At 38.6% G+C, this 12,971-nt stretch overlaps 1 protein-coding gene across 6 annotated transcripts in view; it reads right to left on the bottom strand.

Moving 5' to 3' along the window:
* The window catches only part of SHLD2 (shieldin complex subunit 2), a 105,466-nt gene that overhangs the window by 66,946 nt on the left and 25,549 nt on the right, over window positions 1-12,971 (bottom strand). For 2 of the 6 annotated variants that reach the window (XM_017978940.4, XM_078345380.1), the window contains exon 3: window positions 11,817-11,892. The exons of the other annotated variants lie outside the window; for them this stretch is intronic. The gene's annotated coding sequence lies outside the window, so the exon portion shown is untranslated. The remainder of the gene's footprint in view (window positions 1-11,816; window positions 11,893-12,971) is intronic. 6 annotated transcript variants of the gene reach the window in all.

Genomic DNA, 12,971 nt, shown 5'->3' with positions numbered 1-12,971 from the left:
CAGTATATTAAGGTCTCTGCTCAAAAGTCACCTTTTCAAAGCAGTTTCCCATATTACAGTACCTAAAGATTCACCAGTCACCCTTCATGCCCTCATCCTTCTTTACTTTTCTTCCATTGCCCTCATTTCTATCTGAAATGCATTTGGCTCATTATTTAACTGTTTCCTCCACAAGAACAGGAATTTTATTTTTCTTATTTGTCAGTATAGACCCAGCTATAAAACAATGATAGGGAACAAATATGATTCTTTATAAATTACAATTTTAGCTTGCTTTGAAACTAATTAACTAAAAGTAGAAAATTATTGTTGCATATTATAAAAGAAAAAGTACTTTTATGGAAGATAAGAAGTTTTAAGGCTTAAAAAAAAAAGAACCTGTGTGATCAGTTCCACTCTGTCCTTAGAAAACATATTATTCTTTATCATACATGCTTTTTCCAGCTAAATCATTCGGTGCACACTTACTGCTTCCTCATCTCTTGCTATCAATCCAGGTTCTAAGTAGGAATTATAGATATTCTTCACAATAGAATAAGACAATTAACAATTGTTCTTAATGAATGGTAGCAAGAACAATATTCATTACTTTTTAATTATTATCCATTTTTTTTAAAAAAAGATCCAAATGGCATCTGGAAACAGCATAACACTAAAAATTAGGTTGCAGTAGAAAATAAGAACAATGTTTTGATAATTAGCCATAATAGAAAGGACTGCAGAAGGAGAATAGAAATAGATGCTGCAGAAATGATACAATAAACCTTAGGATTTCAAAGATATCAGTTAAATACCTCAGATTAACCAAGAGGCCTAAAGCACAAGCTAACTAGTCTTTTAAAAGAAACTTAATTGGGCATGGTGGCTCACAAAATTTAAAAAAAAAAAAAAAGAAAGAAAGAAAACACTAAAAAAATTAAAATTAATTAAAAATTAGTTTTTTCCTTTGCTAGAAATTTTCTGTCTAGATATCAATTGCAGAACTCCACATAAAGCAATATAGTTAAGAAAGACAACTCTTGAATCAGATCTTAGGGTTAAACTCGGCTCCACCATTTGCCAACTATGTGACCTCTGGCAAGTTAACCTTCCAAAACAGCATCTAAGGGTTTGGGGACCACTGAACCCTTCAACAAATATGTGAGTACTTATTCAGGTTACAACAATGGATAAGATTAATGAAAATAATTCATTAAAAAACTTAGAACACATCTGGTACCAAATAAAAGCTCAATAAAATACTATAACAATTATTATCTCAAATATTAGATAAGATTCCGCATGCCCACTTAATGAAGAAATATACTCATTTTGTTTTTGTTTTTCTTTTTTTTTTTGGAAACAGGGTCTCGTCCTATTGCCCAGGCTGGAGTGCAGTGCTACAATCTCAGCTCACTGCAGCCTTGATCTTGGCTCACTGCAGCCTATCCTCCCACCTCAGACTCCTGAGTAGCTAGGACTACAGGCACGTACTACCAAGACTGGCTATTTTTTTATTTTTTGTAGAGACGTGGTTTTGCCATGATGCCCTGGCTGGTCTCGAACTCCTGAGCTCAAGTGATCCATCCATCTGAGCCTCCCAAAGTGCTGGGATTACAGGTGTGAGTCACTAGATCTGGCAAGATATAATCTTTAATAACAACAAATACATTATCATGGATAAAATAGCTTTTTGACTGTAGTTATTGGTGTAACTAATTTCACTTCTGCTAGGACCACATTTTGGAAGGAGGCCATCTTCCCTTTCTGTCTTTAGTAACTTCTTACCAGTCCTTTATAACCCTTGTGTCATAATACCATTTTATTGGGGTAGAGGAGAACACCTAAAATATAACCCTTCCAAATAACAAGGTAAATAAACACAGATGAATGATACCATTGCTGTCATCTTTACATCACAATCATAGAATATAAATGAGTTCAAAGACCAAAAATAAAAATGTAAAAAACATCTAGAGGGAAGAGATTTGAAAACCATATACCTAAATAGGGTCCATAATATATAAAGAACTCTTATAACTCTACAACAAAAAGACAAACAACACAATTTAAAATGGGCAAAGGACTTAGACATTTCTCCAAAGAAGATACATGAATGGCCAGCAAGCACACGAAAAGAAAAGAGGCTCAGTGTCATTAGTCACTGGGACAATGCAAATCAAAATAAAAAGATACCATTTTACACCCACTAGAATGGCTAAAATGAAAATTTAAAACTGGAAAAACAAGTGTTTGCAAAAATGTGGAGAAACGAAGACACTTGTGTATTGCTAATAGGAATATAAAATAGTACAGTCACTGAGGAAAACCGTTTGGCAGTTCCTCAATAAGTTAAAGACAGAATTACCATATATGATCTAGCAATTCCACACCTAGGTATATACTCAAAAGTAAAGCAAATGTGCACATCAAAAAATTATACATCAGTGTTCATAACAGCACTATTTACAAAAGCCAAAAAAAGTAGAAACAACTCGAAAGTTCATCAAATGATGAACAGATAAAATGTGACATATCCATACAATGAAAATTATTCAGCCATAAAAAAGAAGAAAGCATTGATCTATGCTATACTATAGATGAACCACAAAAATATTATGGTAAGTGAAAACATGTGACAAAAGGCCAAATACTGAATGAATTCATTTATATGAAATATACACAACAGGCAAATCCATAGAAACAAAAAGCACATTCGTGACTGCCAGGGCCTGGGGGACGGAGGGAATGGGGAGTGACTGCTTAATGAGTATGGATTTTCTTTTTGGTGTGATAGAAAAGTCCTAAAACTAGAAAGTAGTGATGGCTGTAAAACACTGAATGTACTTAATGCCACTAAATTGTATACTTTTAAATAATAAATTTTATGTATACTTTACCACAATAAAAAGGTGCTTTAAAAAAACTGAAATAGGTTCTGGGTAAACAGAAAGTTGAACAAACATATTTAACTTCACTTCTTCCCCAAACTGTGCTAAAATACTAATAAAGGTTTTGGGGTTTTTTGTTTTTGTTTTTGAGATGAGGTCTCACTCCGTCATCCAGGATGGAGTGCAGTGATATGATCTCAGTACACTGCAACCTCCACCTCTCAGGCTCAAGCCATCCTCCCGCCTCAGCCTCCCGAGTAGCTGGGACTACAGGCACGCATCATCACAACAGGGTTAATTTTTCTATGGTAGAGACAGGGTTTTGCCATGTTGCCCAGGCTTCTCTCAAACTCCCAGATTCAAGCAATCTACCTGCCTCGACCTCCCAAAGTGCTGGGATTACAAGCTTGAGCCACCACGCCTGGCCCTAATAAGGTACTTTTAAGGTATAAATAAAATGTAAAAGCTAGAAAGCAGATGCATTGGTAACCGACTTCGCAGATCCAAGATACCAGCAGTATGGAAAGCCCAAAGCCAACCTTAGTCCACAGAATCCTCAAAAGGCCCAAGAACTGGTAATGATAGTGCCCGTAGAAACAGGTATGGAGGGAGCACTAAATTAAGAAGGCCGGCTGAAAGCTCCTTAGAAAACTACTCAATCTTTCAGTCTCTTCCTAAATACCACATGGTTAGGTTACTATGCTTCTCCCACCAAGGCAAAATTCTAGAGGATTATTCTCTGAAGAGGATTTCAGAGCAGGGGGACACAAAGCACATTGGTGCGTGGGAGGCTTAATGAAAACAGAGGGCTTAAGTAAACACATACGTACTGAATACTGAAATCCTCACTGCCCTACTTCCCTCACTCAGTTCCCACAGAACTGGCATACGGACGTCCTCCCACCAGACAAGAAATTAAAAGACCCCTCTTCCTTTTCAGAAAAGGGAAAAGTAATCAGAAGCTGACATGAAGGGCATGAAGGGCTCCCCAGCAAATGCCACAGCTAAATCACCCTATAGTGAACTCTAGTCAACAAGTACCAACGAGGAACTAAGAGCTTCCAATCAGCTTTTAGAGGCATAACTGCAAACAGCCAAGGATTACCACTCATCTGAGGAAAGCATCTAGCACAAAAAGAAAACAAAGGAAACAAAAAATAGAAAAGGAACTTGGAGGAAACATGGACAACTGTGGGAAGAAAAAAACTCAAAATTTAAAGAGAATTTTATTAGCAGGAATTTTGGATGTTAATTAAAAAATAAATAAAAAGAACTTTATACCTTATATACCCTACCATTAGTGGCCATGGAAAGAGTATAGTAAATACTCCACTGTAATCCCAAAATTTTAGGAGGCCAAGGAAGAGAACTGCTTGATGCTTAGGAGTTTGTGACCAGTCTGGGCAACACAGCAAGACCTCGTCTACTAAAAATAAAAAAAGTTGGCTAGGTTTGGTGGTACAGGCCTGTAGTACCAGCTACTGGGAGGGCTAGGGCGGGAGGACTGCTGGAACCTGAGCAATCAAGGCTGTAGTGAGCCACGACAGAGCAAGACCGTGTCTCAAAAGAGTAGATACGTCATCCATGAAAAAAAAAATCAATACTTTGACAAAGAGCCCTTGGAAATTAAACTTAGGAAAATTTATCAGAAAGAATAAAGAATCATATAGATGGGAAAAGGAAAAAAGAAAAAATTGGAGGTTTAGTCAAGATAATTCAGCATCTATACAATGGGAAATCCATGGGGAAAAAAAAAAGGAAAGGGAAAAAAATCAGTGAAATCATTCAAGAAAATGTTCCAGAACTCAACAATGTAAGTTTCCTAACTGAAAACACTGAGTGAGGCCAGGCATGGTGGCTCATGCCTGTAATCCCAGCACTTTGGGAGGCCAAGGCAGGTGGATCATTTGAGGTCAGGAGGACGAGACCAGCCTGGCCAACATGGTGAAACTCCATCTCTATTAAAAATACAAAAACAAACAGCCAGTAGTGATGGTGTACCTGTAATCTCAGCTACTTGGGAGGCTGAGGTATGAGAATCACTTGAACCAGGAGGCAGAGACTGCAGTGAGCCCAGATTGCGCCACTGTACTCCAGCCTGGGCAACAAGAGCGTTACTCTGTGTCAAAAAAAAAAAAAAAAAAACCAAAAACCCACAAAACAAAAAAACAAAACTTGGCTAGGTGTCATGATGCTACTGGGTAGCCTGGGGTACCAGAATCACCTGAACCCAGGAGTGGGAAGTTGCAGTGAGCTGAGATCATGCCACTGCACTCCACTCGAGCATGAGCGGGACTCCGTATCAAAAAACAAACAAAAACATAAATTTAAAAATTAAAAAACAAAAAAACCCCCACTGAGTGCAGAGCATAATGGTTTAAAATATAGTACAACCATATTAAAGCATATTATTTACTAATTTCAAAAGAATGAAAACAAAGGGAGGATCCTACGAGCTTCCAGAAGGGGGAAATAGCTAACAATAAATAAGGTTCCAGAATGATTTTGAACTTTCAACAGGCATAACATAAGCTAGAAGACAATGAAGCAAAATCATCAATCTCAGTGTTACATACAGTGAAACTACTAATGAAGGATGAGAGGAAAATAGTGTTTTCAAAAAACACAAGGTATCAAATATTTGCCTTCCATAAAACAGGAAGATATCAGGGGAGAAGAAATAGAAGTGCCAATGCAGGAGAAAAGAAAAGAGAATTCCTACTCCATGTTGGAGCACTGTGCTCTGGAAGGGACTTCTTCAAGATGATGAAATTGACAGAGCAATTGATGGAGACAGAGTCTTACTCTGTCACCCAGGCTGGAGTGCAGTGGCTGGATCTCGGCTCACTGCAACCTCCACCTCCTGGATTCAAGCAATTGTCCTGACTCAGCCTCTGGACTAGCTGGGATTACAGGCATGCACCACCACACCCAGCTGATTTTTATATTATTAGTAGAGACAGGGTTTCACCATGTTGGCCAGGCTGGTCTCAAACTCCTGACCTCAGGTGATCTGCCTGCCTCAGACACCCAAAGTGCTGGGATTACAGGCATGAGCCACCACACCTGGCCTACTGCTTGTTTTAACAATCCCTGAAAAGCCACTTGACTCATTACATAACTTTGGGGGGGAAAATTAACATTAAAAATTATGGAATATGGGAAATAAGGTACTACGGATTTCCCAAGGACATAAAACCGAACTTGGCAAACAGACCAAACCCCTGGAAACGAAATCTAACAAAAGTGTCCTATAAAAGAAAAAAATATAGCCAGGCATGGTGGCATGCACCTGCAGTCCCAGCTACTCAGAAGGCTGAGGCAGAATGGCTTGAACCCAGGAGGCAGAGGTTGCAGTGAGCCAAGATCGTGCCACTGCACTCCAGCCTGGATGACAGAGCGAGACTCCATCTCATTAAAAAATAATAATTATATAAACAAGAAAAAATAAAAATGAATTAGAGGGAAAATAAGAAACATTACTTGCCCAACATCACAACTCTAGCCAAATGTGTGACACTGATGGCAGAAATCCCTGAGCTTCTGTGCTTCTGCTCCCTGGTCTGTCAAATGGGTGTAATAACCACAGCTTTTCTCTCTTACACTGTTGGGAAGCTTAAGTGAGATAATGCACATAAAGCACTTACAGCAATACTGGCTGTCAGTTTTAATACAGTTTACACTTTATTGTGTTTTTTCTAATAACTGAGATCTTTTTTCATATCAAAAAATTCCACTGTTACAATGATGTTGAAAAGTTTATTTGAACACTTACTTTGTCTACCTAAACATTCAAGACCTCTAATGTTCTCACATAAGCCTCCCACCTGAAAAGCAGGGTGAGGTAAGAGGGACAAAAAACAGCCTGATGATCCATATCCAAGAGAAACAGGAAAAAGAATTAGTGAAAGTTATTTCTAAAGATTATTGTTCTACTTGTGAACTGACTGTATCTAAAAAAAACTACTCAGGTCACCATGCTTTATCTTACTCTTTTTAGTTGCCATAATCAATTGTTTACTCTTACTAGGCAAGTTAGCAATTAAAAGTGAAAACTTTGTACCAGCTATACATTAACTCAGCAATGCTAGAACAAGCATTTTTCCATTTCACAATAGGTAGTCTCCAACTTATGCACAGATTATGTTCTCAAAGTTGAGTTATACTTTGTTATAAAACTTGTGAAATGTTTCCTCAAAGAAATAAAATTATGAAATAAAGTTGAGGCCGGGCGTGGTGGCTCACGCCTGTTATCCTAGCACTTTGGGAGGCCGAGGAGGGTGGATCACGAGGTCAAGAGATCAAGACCATCCTGGTCAACATGGTGAAACCCCGTCTCTACTAAAAATACAAAAAACATCAGCTAGGCATGGTGGCGCATGCCTGTAGTCCCAGCTACTCAGGAGGCTGAGGCAGGAGAATTGCCTGAACCCAGGAGGTGGAGGTTGCAGTGAGCCGAGATCGCGCCATTGCACTCCATCCTGGGTAACAAGAGTGAAACCCCGTCTTAAAAAAAAAAAAAAAAAAGAAAGAAAGAAAGAAAGTTGAGATCCCAAGCAATAAACAAAGGCCAATATAATCCATAGGGTAGAACAATTTATTCCTAAGAACCATGGAAAAGGAAAGGAATAAATATAATTGTGTCAGATGATTTTCAACCACTTGTTTTGTGCTCCCCACAGCTAGCAAAAAAATAGCACTTAATGTGAGATTAGGAAATGTGTAATACTTTGTTTTCTTCATCTTTGTATTCTGGTAAACACAAACAGCATATAACACAGTACCTGCCTTCTGTCAGGAGCTTAAAATATTCATTTAATGAATTATGAGTAAGAATGTATAGCACTGTTCAAACCATACTGTTTCAATGGGGAAATACATTATGATTTCCAACTGAAAGAATGTCTTCCTTTATCTTAGCAGGATGACTAGAGTATAAGCACCAAGAACAATAAAGTGCACACAGATATTCCATGCATGTAACAATCATTCCTCCTAGAAATCATATTTTGGTCATACATCACTCATACTATTTCTAAGTATATATAAATCATGAAGTTGGGTTTTCATAATATAAAACTTGACCTCCAAAATGTCCCTGACTTCGCTCCCTTTACTAATACCTTAAATAAAAATAGCAGCCATCAACATTTTAATCTGTTTTTCTTTATTTGCAGTTTCTATACTACTTCTAGATAGTACAGAAGGTTATCAACTGCAAACTTAATACTATGGCCAAAAACAACAAACTCAAAAAAATCATTAAAAGACTCAATATTCAGACAAAAATCTTGATCAAAACCTGAAATTTCTCAGCTGGGTGTGGTGGCTCATATCTGTAATCCAGCACTTTGGGATGCCAATGTGGGACCATTGCTTGAGCCTAGAAGTTCAAAACCAGCCTAGGCAACATAGCAAAACTCGATTTCTACAAAAAATTAAAAAAATTAGCTAGGAATGGTGGCATGCACCTGTAGTCCCAACTACTTGGGAGGCTGGGATGGGAGGATCACATGAGCCCAGGAGATCAAGGGTGCAGTGAGCCATGATGATGCCAATGCACTCCAGCGTGGGTGACAGAGTGAGGCTGCCTCAAAAATAAGCAACAACAAAAAACCCCAGTATTCCTCTGGCTCAAATGCAGCTATCTATATTTAGATATTCCCAAAGTGAAGTTACAAAGTTATCCAACACAATAACAGAAATTACTTTAGGCATCAAAAAATTGTAAAAATTACTGATAATTATATTATTATTATTACTGAGACAGAGTCTCGCTCTTGTTGCCCAGGCTGGAGTGCAGTGGTGTGATCTCAGCTCACTGCAACCTCCACCTCCCAGGTTCAAGCAATTCTTCTGCCTCAGCCTCCTGAGTACCTGGGATTACAGGCACCCGCCGCCACCATACCTAGCTAATTTTTGTATTTTTATTTTTATTTTGTATGTTGTTTTATTTTTTGAGACAGAGTTTTACTCTTGTCGTCCAGGCTGGAGTGCAACAGTGCATTATTGGCTCACTCAACCTCCGCCTCTCGGGTTCAAGTGATTCTTCTGCCTCAGCCACCCGAGTAGCTAGGATTACAGGCATCGGCCACCACGCCTGGCTAATTTTTTTGTATTTTTAGTAAGGACGGTGTTTCACCATGTTGGTCAGGCTCATCTCAAATCCCTGACCTCAGGTGATCTACCCACTTCAGCCTCCCATAGTGCTAGGATTTCGGGTATGAGCCATCACGCCCAGCCAATTACTGAGAATTTTAAGTTAAAATTACAGAATTTAGTACAGAATGTATTCAATGTCCACAATGATACTGTTATCTTAAAACCTAAGAAATTCACCTAAAAAAAGGAGTCCCTTAATTTTACATTACTCTAAGAAAACACAATTTGATCTCTTTAATATATCCCTAAAGGAATAAAGATTAATTTATCCTAGAGAGCCAGAGTTCACTTCAAGCTTTAAGGAATAATTAATAATCATATTTTTTCTTCCAAACATAAAATTCAGATGGACTGACACCTTAAATGAAATATAAGTTTCATCTAGCATCAGAAATTACTCCAAAGGTATTATTTCTCTTAAGCACCCCTTCTGCTTTGAAATTTAATATGGCCAATGAAACCAATTAATTTAATTTCATTGTAATGACTTCATAGGACAGACATGGTAGCTCACACAGTAATTCTAACACTGTGGGAGGCCGAAGCAGGAGGATCACCTGAACCCAGGAGTTCAAGACCAGCCTGCCAACACAGTGAGATCCTATCTCTACAAAAAAATTAAAAATGAGCTGGGCATGGTGGCATGCACCTGCAGTCTCAGCTACTCAGGAGGCTGAAGCCGGAGGATCGATTGGGCCCAGGAGGTTGACGTTGTGGTGTCATTGCACTCAGCCTAGTCAATGGAGCAAGATTCTTTCTCAAAAAAAAAATTTTTAACTACAATGAATTCATAAAGGCTCTATAAATATTTGTTAAAATAAATGTAAGAGGTTGAGCTGATAATCACTAGTGAGCGATAGCAGCAGAGACATAGTGTCATCAGTGGAGAGACAAACATCTTTAAACCACCTAACACAATTAATGTAGTGTCTTCCACGTAGACTTTTTTCTCTTTTTTTGAGATAGGGTCTCATTCTGTTACCCAGGCTGGAGTATAGTGGTGCAATCACAGCTCACTGCAGCCTCAAACTCCTGGGCTTAAGTGATCCTCCTGCCTCAGCCTCCCAAGTAGTTGGGACCAAAGTTGTGCATCACCATGCCCAGCTTATTTTTGTATTTTTCGTAGAGACAGGGTCTCATCATGTTTCCCAGGCTGGTCTTGAACCCCTGGGCTCAAGCAATCACCTGCCTCAGCCTCCCAAAGTGCTGGGATTACAGCCATGAGCCACTATGTCCAGCCTTACATATATTAAATGAGCTCACTGTATGTGAGGTCATTGTATAATATTTTTGAAAATTATTATTTTATATCCAATAAGTTGTAAATACAATTAGTTACATCTACTGTCACCTTAAACTTGTATCAATTTTTATTCACAAAAACATGCATTATTGCAGACATTATAATTAATGAAACAATTTTTATTCATTTAAGTCCATTTCAAATCCAAGATTCATATTATAAAACCACTCCCCCTGAACTACACATCTCTAGTTAAATTTTGATTCAGTAATATTTTCCATGAAAATAACAAAACTCAAGTCCTCTGTATTAGTAAACTATGTAATAAAATAGGAAACTCACTGAGGAAGAGCAAAGCAGGAACCCTGTATGTCACTTAGGCAACTATCCTCAAACCAAAGTAAATACTTTCAATTCCAAGCATATGTCAAAGTTTTAGGAGGAGTAGGTGGATGGAGTAAAGATATCATGAGAACTCACTCAAAACTGGAGGACACCATGCCATGAGGGATCCGTGCCCATGACCCAAACATCTCCCACCAGACCCCACCTCAAACACTGGGAATTACAATTCAACATGAGATTTGGTGGGGACATATATTCAAGCTATATTAGGGTGATAGCAAAGTTCTGGAACTAGATAATGGTGATGGTTGCATAATAATATGAATGCACTTAATGTAACTGAGACTTTTATGCTGCATAAAAATAGATCTCAATCAATAAAAGAAATTGTACCCCAGCCTGGCCAACATGGTAAAACCCTGTCTCTACTAAAAATGTAAAAATTAGCCAGGCATGGTGGCACACGCCTGTAGTTCCAGCTACCCTGGAGGCTGAGGTGGAAAAATCACTTGAACCTGGGTAGCAGGGGTAGCAGTGATCCAAGATCACGACACTGTACTCCAGCCTGAGTGATAGAGTGATACCCTGACTTGGAAAAAAAAGAAAAAAGAAACACTAAATAACACTACATAACAGAAAGTAGACACTGACATCTCATCGAAGAAAGTCACCTTCTAAAATAAATGTTGATTATGTTGTTAACTTAGTAAGTTAAGTAAAATATAAACATTTCAAAATGAAACCTTTTTCTGTAATATCAATCCTTAAGCTTTTCATTTATTAGGAATTATCATAAAACTCTGCATCAGCTTTCCAATGTTTAGTCTGCCAGGGAAGGAATCAGTTTATATAGTGTTGGATGTCCAAGGGAGAGAATACAGTCATGGGTTCTTAGTTTCTGTTTCTGATTGGGCCAGTAAGGCCCCTTCCTCATCCCTCCTTTCCTCTTACCACTATGAACAGAAAGTAAAAACGATAGCTTCAGGCTGCTAAACACATACAACAAAACAAAATCAAATAACAACAACAAAAGGCAGTATGGACAAGCTAAGAAGTGAATTTTAAAATGGGCAGAATATTTGATTAAATTTGGCTTGCCAATATTGTGTTAGATTTTAATACAGGAGAGTAACATATTTATTTCTAATAAACAAGATCAGCAAAAGATGAAAAACTTTTTAGATGACAAACTGTACCTTGGTCTGCTGTGGCACTCAGGAATTGTGAATCTCTCTTGTAGTGTTCATGAATACAGCCCTTTGTTTTGACAGTCTATGGAGAAAGGCAACAGTGGGGGAAAAAAAAAACCCCGCCAAATGCTATAATAAACCCATTAATTTCTTCTACCTCAAATGCAACAGCAAATACCACTTTTGGCCAGGTGGCTCATGCGTGTAATCCCAGAACTTTGGGAGACCAAGACGGGCAGATCCTGGAGGTCAGGAGTTCAAGACCAGCCTGGCCAATATGGCAAAACACTGCTCTACTAAAAATACAATAATTAACCAAGCATGGTGACACACGCCTATGATCCCAGCTACTCAGGAGGCTGAGGTGGGAGAATCGTCTGAACCCAAGAGCAGAGGCTGCAGTGAGCTGAGATCATACCATTGCACTCCAGTCTAGGTGACAGAGCGAAACAAGGAAAGGGAAAGGAGAGGGGAAGGGGAGAGAGGAAAGAGGGAAGAAGGAAGAAGGAAGAGGGAAGAGGGAAGAGGGAAGGGGGAAGGAGGAAGAAGGAAAGGTAAAAGGGGGAAGAGGGAGGGGGGAAGAAAAAGAAAGAAAGGAAGAAAATACCACTTTTGCTGAACCTGATGCTAGGCAAGGCCAAATTCAGTCACTTGCAATAATAATATGTCCAACATTCATTCACAATGTTTCTGCCTGCTCTTAATGGGGTTTGAGTAGAGTAGGCTCTCAAAAGCCATGAATTACACAAATTATTAAATTAAATAAGAGTTTCCATCTAAAATAATAACACTGATTTTGGGGCCTATACAAACCAGACAATGAACATTTATTTTGGGCCTATACAAACCAGACAATGAACTAGATGTTTCATACATATCATTACTCACTTTAGCCTAATACTTAACGGATAGGTTAAGTAACTTGCCTAAGGTCACAACATTAATACATTAAAAATCCAGGTTCAGGCCAGGCTCCGTAGCTCATACCTGTAATCCCAACACTGGGAGGCCAAGGTTCGTGGATCGTTTAAGCCCAGGAGTTTGAGACCAGCCTCAGCAACATGGCAAAACTCTGTCTCTACTAAAAATAGAAAAATTAGCCAGGCGTGGTGAAGCACACTTGTAGTCCCAGCTACTCAGGTGGCTGAGGTGGGAGAATCA

The sequence above is a fragment of the Callithrix jacchus genome, chromosome 12, assembly GCF_049354715.1.
Source record: "Callithrix jacchus isolate 240 chromosome 12, calJac240_pri, whole genome shotgun sequence".
NCBI lineage: Eukaryota > Metazoa > Chordata > Mammalia > Primates > Cebidae > Callithrix > Callithrix jacchus.
This window is presented reverse-complemented; position numbering and strand designations above follow the sequence as displayed.